Raw genomic sequence first — 7960 nt, 5'->3', positions numbered from 1 at the left:
AATATTACATTTAGTTATTTATCGTGAAGTTTTCACTATATCGTGGGATTTTGCCGTACTGTATTCGTATGTTGTTAGAGTTACGTAGATTTAAGAGTGTAGAATAAATGTAAGGTTCCTACTTTGCGGGGGGTGGGGGGGAGGTTATGGAGCGTAAATACCTGCGATAAGCGAGGGAATTTCTGTACTCAACAGAAATACTTCAAGCCAGAAGGGAATGACAAGAAATATTCCGAGTAATGGAGAGCAAGGGCCTGCAATCAAGACTACTCTACCCAGCAAGCTCTAATTAAATGGAAGGTGAGCCCAGCTGGTGTGGCTGTGTGGCTTGAGTGCTGGCCTGGGACACAAAAGATTGCCAGTTTGAATCCCAGTCAGGGCACATGCCTGGGTTGCAGGTCAGGTCCCCATCAAGGGGGCATGGGGAAGGCCGTCTGTAAGAGGCAACCGACCAATGTATCTATCACACATTGGTGTTTCTCTCCATCTCTTTCTCTCTCATTTACCCTCTAAAAACAAATAAATGGAATCTAAAAAGTAAATAAATAACATCTTTAAAAATCTTTTAAAATATTTTTTAAATGAAAGGTGAAATAAGGAGTTTCCCAGACAAAAGAAACCTAAAAGAATACATCGGTACCAAAACAACATTGCAAGACATGCTAAAGGGAATGTCTTAAGAAGATGAATAAAAAGAGAGAGAGAGAGGAACATAGGTACAAAGGGAAAAATGGCAATGAATAGTAACCTTAAATGTAAATGGATTAAATGTTCCAGTCGAGAGACAGACAGTAGCTGAATGCATAAGAAAACATGACCCACATATATGCTGTCTATAAGAGACCCACCTCAGAACAAATGATCTACACAGACTAGAAGGGCAGGGACGGAAGAAATATTACAAGTAAAGGCACATGGAAAAATAATCATGGTAGCCAATACTTATATAAGACAAAATAGACTTCTAAACAAAGTCCACAATGAGAGACAAATGAGGCACTTCATAATGCTTAAAGGAGTAGTCCAACAGATGCATATAGCATTTGTAAACATATAGACACCCAACACAGAAGCACGTGAATATATAAGAAAAATCTCCAAGGAGTTAAAAAAAGGTATCCACAGGAAAATGAGGCATTGACTGACACTCTAGCTCAAATGGGCTTAATTGCTATATACAGAAACTTTCACCCCAAAGAAGCAAAATATACGTTCTTTTCAAATGCACAAGGAATATTTTCAAAGATAGACCACACGGTAGAACACAAAACAAGTCTCAACAAAGTCAGGAAAATTGAAGTCATACCAAGCACCCTCTCAGATGACAATGGCTTGAACTGGAAACCAACCTCACAGGAAAAACTCAAAACATTCAAACACATGGAGACTGAATAGCACGTTATAAAATAATGAATGGTTTAACAACGAGATCAAGGAAGGAGTCAAAAAGGTTCTGGAAACAAGTGAACATGACCACACAACAGCCCCAAACCTATGGCACACAGTGATGGTTGTCCTGAGAGGGAAGTTCATAGCAATACGGGCCTACCTACAGAAGACAGAAAAATCTCAATTAAACAAACTAACCCTACATCTACAAGAACTAGAGGAAAAAACAACAAACAAAGCCCAGAGCGAGTTCAAGGGAGGATATAAGATCAGAGCAGAATTCAATGACTTGGGGACAAAAACAAAAACTAGAACGATTCATAGGATCATAAATCCAGGGCTGGTTTTTTGAAAATGTAAACAAAAGTGACAAGCCTTTAACCAGACTCATCAAGAAAAAGGAGAGGGGACACAAATAAATAAAATCGGTGATGACAGAGAGTAACAACCAAAACCACAGAAATACAAAGGAACGTAAGAAATTACTATGAACAACTATATATAAGAAATTGGCAATCTGGGCAAGACGGGTAAATTTCCAGCAACATACAACCTTCCAAAACTGAATCAAGTAGAAACAGAAAGCTTGAATAGGCCAATAACAACTATATTGAATAGCTTCACAGGCAAATTTTACCAACCATTTAGGGAATAGCTAACTCCGATTATTCTCAAACTATTGCAAAAATTTTTCAAGAAGAGGGAAGACTCCAAACTCTGCGAGGCCATATTATCGTAATTGCAAAGCCAGGTGAAGACACAACAAAGGAAGGCCAAACTTTCTGATGAACGTAGATTCTAAAGTCCTCAACAAAATCAGGGCAATCTAGATCCAGCAAAACATTAAATAGTTCGCGCACCGTAATCAAGTGAGATTTACCCCAATGACGGAAGGGTGGTACAGCATTGGAAAATCAATAAAATAATACATCACATAAGCAAAGTGAAAGACAAAAATCACGCAATCATATAACTAGATGCTGAAAAGGCGTGTGATAAAATCCAGCATTTATTTATTCACAGCAAAGTGAGAATAAAGGGAGGATACTTCAACACAGTAAAGGCCATCTACGAGAAAACTGCAGCCAACATCATACTCAATGGGAAGAAACTAAAAGCTTTCCCCTTAAGATCAGGAACAAGACCAGGGTGCCCGCTTTCACCACATTTATTCAACATAGTATTGGAAGTTCTAGCCACAGCAAGCAGACACGAAAAAGAAATTGAAAGCATCCAAATGGAAAGGTGGAAGTAAAACAGTCATCATTTGCAGATGACATGATCGTGTGTGTAGAAAACCCTAACGTCTCCACCAAAAACCCACTCAACCCAATAAGTGAATCTGGCAAAGTAGTAGGACACAATATTCAGAAATTGAAGGCAGTTCTGGACACCAACTATAAAATATCAGAAACAGAAACAAGGGGAAGAAAACCATACTATAGCAACAAGAAAAATAAAGTAGCTAGGAGTAAACTTAACCAAGGAAGTAAAAGACCTGCATACAGAAAATGACAGGACACTGAAGAAAGAAATTAAGGAAGACACAAAGAAGCAGTAGCATTTACCGTGTTGATAGTTGGAAGAATTAACATCCTTAAAATTTTCATACTACCCAAAACAATCTATAGATTCAATGCAATTTCTAAAAAAATACGATCTACGAACCGTACTTCAAAAATAGATATGGAACCAAAAAAGATCCTGAATAGCCTCACCAATCATGCAAAAGAGGAACAAGGAGGGAGGGATCACAATACCTGATCTCTAACTACACTACAAGGCCACTGTAATCAATCCAGTCTGGCACTGTGTCTAAAATAAACAAAACCAACCAAACAAACAAGCAAACAGACAAACAAAAACCAAGCAAACAACCAGCACTGGTTGTTCTAACCCAGCATCCAGAAACTCTGTTGTATTCCGGCATTGGCATGTTCTCAAACACATGGACTGCCTCAGCGTCTGAAATGTCTTCAGGCACCTGGACTGTATCAGCATCTGCAAAGTTTTCGAAACCCTGGACAATCCCACTGTCTACTACGTTCTCGAACACTGAATGATCCTAGTGTCTGTAATGTTCTCAAAAGCCTGGACTATTTCAGCCTGTTCAGTGTTCTCAAACACCTGCACTAGTCAAGCAACTTCAGGATTTTACAACCTGGAGTATTCCAGCATGTAGTGTCTCCTAGAACACCTGAATTGTCCCATCATGCCCTATGTTCTCAAACACATGGACACGCCCAGAATTTGCAGGGTTATACCACTGGACTATCCCAGTGACTGTACTGTTTTCAAACACCTACGGTGTCATGGTGTTTACGTACTGCCTACACCTGGACTATTGCCAGCATTTCCTGTGTTTTAAAACATCTGGACTACCCCAGAGTCTGCAATATTATCAAAGACCTTTAATATCCTAGACTTCCGGCCAAGATGGAAGCGTAGACAGACACGCTGCGTCTCCCTCCACAACTAAGAAGGAATGTAGCTACCTCAAAACCAGAGACAACCGGAAGTTGCAGAAAATCGAGCTGCATGGAAGTCCAACAAAGATATAAAGAAGAAATACTCATCCAGACAGGTAGGAGGGGAGGAGCCGTGACAGAGAGGATGAAGTGTGGTGGTGGTAGCGGGGGTGGTGGCAGCGGCAGGCCATCAGAAAGTGCAGTCACACCTTTTAAAATTTCAGGAGGGATACCTGGGGTGCATTCCCAGCACCAGACCAGACCACACAGCTCACGGTCCCAGCGCCGGGGAAAATAAAGCCTCATGGCTTTTGACTGGGCAAAGCAGTGGGGGTTGGGGTGGAGGAAGGAACTGCTGGTCTCTCAACAGAGTCTACTTGTTTCAAAAGCCCCCACGGTCCTAGAATGTCCACAGACCCACCCACTCTGGGGACAATGGCAAGGGCAACAGCAAGAGAAATGCCAGTCCCATGTGGAAGAGGGAGAAATGCCTGGAAAAGGGGCGAGTGCTGAGCAGGCGGCACTGTTCCCTCTCGGACCCCTCCCCCACACACAGCGCCACAACGTGGTGAAACGGGTCGCCCTCTACTGATGAAAACCTAAGGCTCCACCCCTTACAATGTAACAGGAGCGACAGGTCTACCTAAGACACAGAGGCAAACAAACACAGGAACCTGTCAAGATGAGGAGACAGGGAAGTATGGCCCAAAAAGTGGAAAAAATCAAACTTCCAGTGGGAGAACTAAGCGACGAGGAGATAGCCAACCTAACAGATGCAGAGTTCAAAACACTGGTGATAAAGTTGCTCACAGGCTTGACAGATATGCTTAAGTATGGAAAACGCATAAGGCAGGAAGTGAAGGCTATGCTAAATGAAACAAAGGAGAATCCGCACAAAACCAGTGGTGAAGGGAAGGAAACTGGGGCTCAATTCAATGGCTAGGCACATAAGAAATAAATAAACTGTCAACCAGTACAGAGTGAGAGAACAAGAATTGGAAAAAAAAAAAAATGAGCAGAGGCTTGGGAACCTCTGGGACAACTTTGTACATGCCAACACCTGAACCTCAGGGGTGCCAGAAAGAGGAGAGGAAGAGCAAGAAATTGAAAACTTACATGAGAAAATAATGAAGAAAAATTCCCCAAATTTAGCGAAGAAAATAGACATACAATTCCAAGAAGCACAGAGTCCCGACACGCAAAGCCCAAAAAGGACCACACAAAGACACATCATAATTAAAATGTCAAAGGTTCAAGGTAAAGGGAGAATCTTAAAAGTGGCAAGAGAAAAGCAGAGAGTTACCTACAAAGGGGTGCCTATAAGACTATCAGCTGATTTATCAGAAGAAACTTTGCAGGCAAGAAAGGACTGGCAAGAAGTATTCAAGGTGATGAAAAACAAGGCCTTATTACCAAGAGTACTCTATCCAACAAAGCTATCATTTAGAATGGAAGGGCACATGAAGTGCTTCCCAGACAAGGTAAAGCTATTATGGTATGAAACGACAACGGTACTTACTTAAGAAGAAGAAGATCAAAACTATGAACATTGAAATGACAACAAACTCACAACTATCAACAACTGAATCTAAAAAATAAAAACAAAATCCAACTAAGCAAACCAGAATAGGAACAGCATCATAGGTATGGGGATCATTTGGAGGGGTATCAGCTGGGAGGGGGGAGGGGGAGAAATGGGGATATCGTGCAGGGATTAAGAAGCATAATTGGTTGGTTCAAAGTAGACACGGGGAAGTTAAGACTAACATAAGAAAGGGTGAAGCCAAAGAACTTATATGCATGACCCATGGACATGAACTAAGGGGGGTGGGATTGCTGAAGGGAAGGCGGGTACTGGGCAGAGGGGAGCAAAGAGGAAAAAAAACTGGGATTACAGTAACAACATAATCAATAAAATGCACTTCAAAAATTTTAAAAAAAGAAGAAAAAAAGACCTTTAATATCCTAACATGTTAACTGTTCTCAAGCAACTGGAATATTTCCAGAGTCTGCATGTTCTCAAACATTGGTCCTATTCCGGCATCTACTGAGATCTCAAAAGACTGGAGTATCCCAGATCCTTTCTCATCTCAAGTGTCTGTATTATCTGTGCATCCTCAATTTTCTCAAACAACTGTGCATCGACAATGTTCTCAAACATTTAGACTGTACCAGCACCTTCAGTGTTCTTAAACTCTTGAACTTTCCACATCTTCGGTGTTCTTCAACACCTGGTCTATACCAGCATCTGCATAGTCCTCAAACACCAGGGTTATACCATCATGCATAGTTCTGAAAACCTTAACTACCCCAACAGCTGCACCACCCTGAAACACCTTAACTATCCCAGCATCTGCTATGTTCCCAAACACCTGGACTATCCCAGTGTTTGCAGTGTTCTCAAACACCTGGATAATTCCAACATCTTCAGTGCTGTCAAACAGCTGGAATATACCAGCATCTGCAAAATTCTCAGATGCTGAAACTATCTTAACATCTGCAGTGTTCTCAAACAGCTGAACTATTCCAGAGTCTACAAGCTTTCAAACACCTGTAAATCCCAGCACCTGCAATGTTCTCAGGCGCCTGAACTATTGCTTGCATCCTCAGTGTTCTCAAAACGTGGAGCAATTTCAGCCTCAGCAGTGATCTCAGTCACCTAGAGTATCCCAGCTTGTTTTTCTTTTATGAAACATCTGGACCATGCTAGTGTCTGCAGTGCTCTCAATCATGTGGACTGTTTCCAGCATCTGCCATATTTTCAAACACCTGGATTATTCCAGGCATCTTCACTTTTCTAAGCACCTGGGTTATACCAGCATTTTCAGTGCCCAGACACCTGCAGTATCTCAACAGAATGTTGTTTTCAAGTATCTGGACTCTCCCAGAGTCCACAATGTTCTATCCCAGCACTGTCAGCATTCTCCAACACTGGGACTACCCCAGTTTCTGTAGTGTTCTATAACACCCGGAAATTCCCAGCGTCTGCAATGTTCTCAAACACCCATACTACCTCAGCACCTTCAGTGTCCTCAAACACTGGGACTATCCCAACGTCAAATTCTTGGTCTATTTCCACATACACAATGTTCTGAAACCCCAAGACTCTTTCAATCTGGAATGTTCTCTGACACTGGGACTTGCATAGCGTCTGCAGTGTTCCTAAATGCTTCGACTATTCCAAGCATCATCAGAGTTCACAAACACCTTGAAAATTACAGCATCGTCAGTGTTTCCAAACACCTGGGCGATCACAGTGATTGCAGTGTTCTCAAACACCAGGATGGTCCCAGTGGACCCTCCCAGCCTCAGTTCTCAAACACCAGGGTTAGGCGCATCATCTTCAATGTTCTCAAACACCTGTATGATACCAATGTCTGCAATGTTTTCAACCACCGAGACTATCCCAGCACCTGTAATGTTCTCAGACACCTGGATAATCTTAGCAGCGTCTGTGTTTTCAAACACACGGACTATCCCAGCCCATGTAATGTTTCCAAACACCTGACCTATCCCAGGATATGCAGTGTTCTCACGCATAAACTATTCCAGCATCTGCAGTGTTTTCCACCTTGTGGATTATCCCAGCCTCTGCAGTGTTCTAAAAAACATGGAATGTCCCACATGTGCGTGTTCTCAAACACCTGGACTATACCAGCATCTGCTGTGTTTTCAAACACCTGTAGGGTCTCAAACACTTGGACTATTCCCAGAAAGTGCAGCATTCTCAAACACCAGGCGCTCCCCGTATCTTTTTGTTCTCAAACACCTGGACTATCACAGCGTCTGCAATATCCTCAAACAGCTGGAATATCCCAGCATCTTTAATGTCCTCAAACACCTATATTGTCCCACCATTAGCAATGTTCTGTCATGCTTGGTGTATGCCAGTCTTTTTCTTCTCTAACATCCAGACTCCCACAGAGTCTGCAATATTCTGAAACATTCAGACTCTTCCAGCGTTCTCAAACACCTGAACTACATCAGCACATGTATGGTTCAAATACACCTGGGCTATTTCCAACATCTGCAGTATTCTCAAACTCCTGGACTATTCCGTGCGTCTTCAGTGTTCTAAACACCTGAAGCATCCCAGCGTTCGC

Source organism: Furipterus horrens, unplaced genomic scaffold (assembly GCF_987537825.1).
Source record: "Furipterus horrens unplaced genomic scaffold, mFurHor1.1.pri manual_scaffold_19, whole genome shotgun sequence".
Classification (NCBI taxonomy): domain Eukaryota; kingdom Metazoa; phylum Chordata; class Mammalia; order Chiroptera; family Furipteridae; genus Furipterus; species Furipterus horrens.
Note: the sequence above shows the minus strand (reverse complement) of the source record.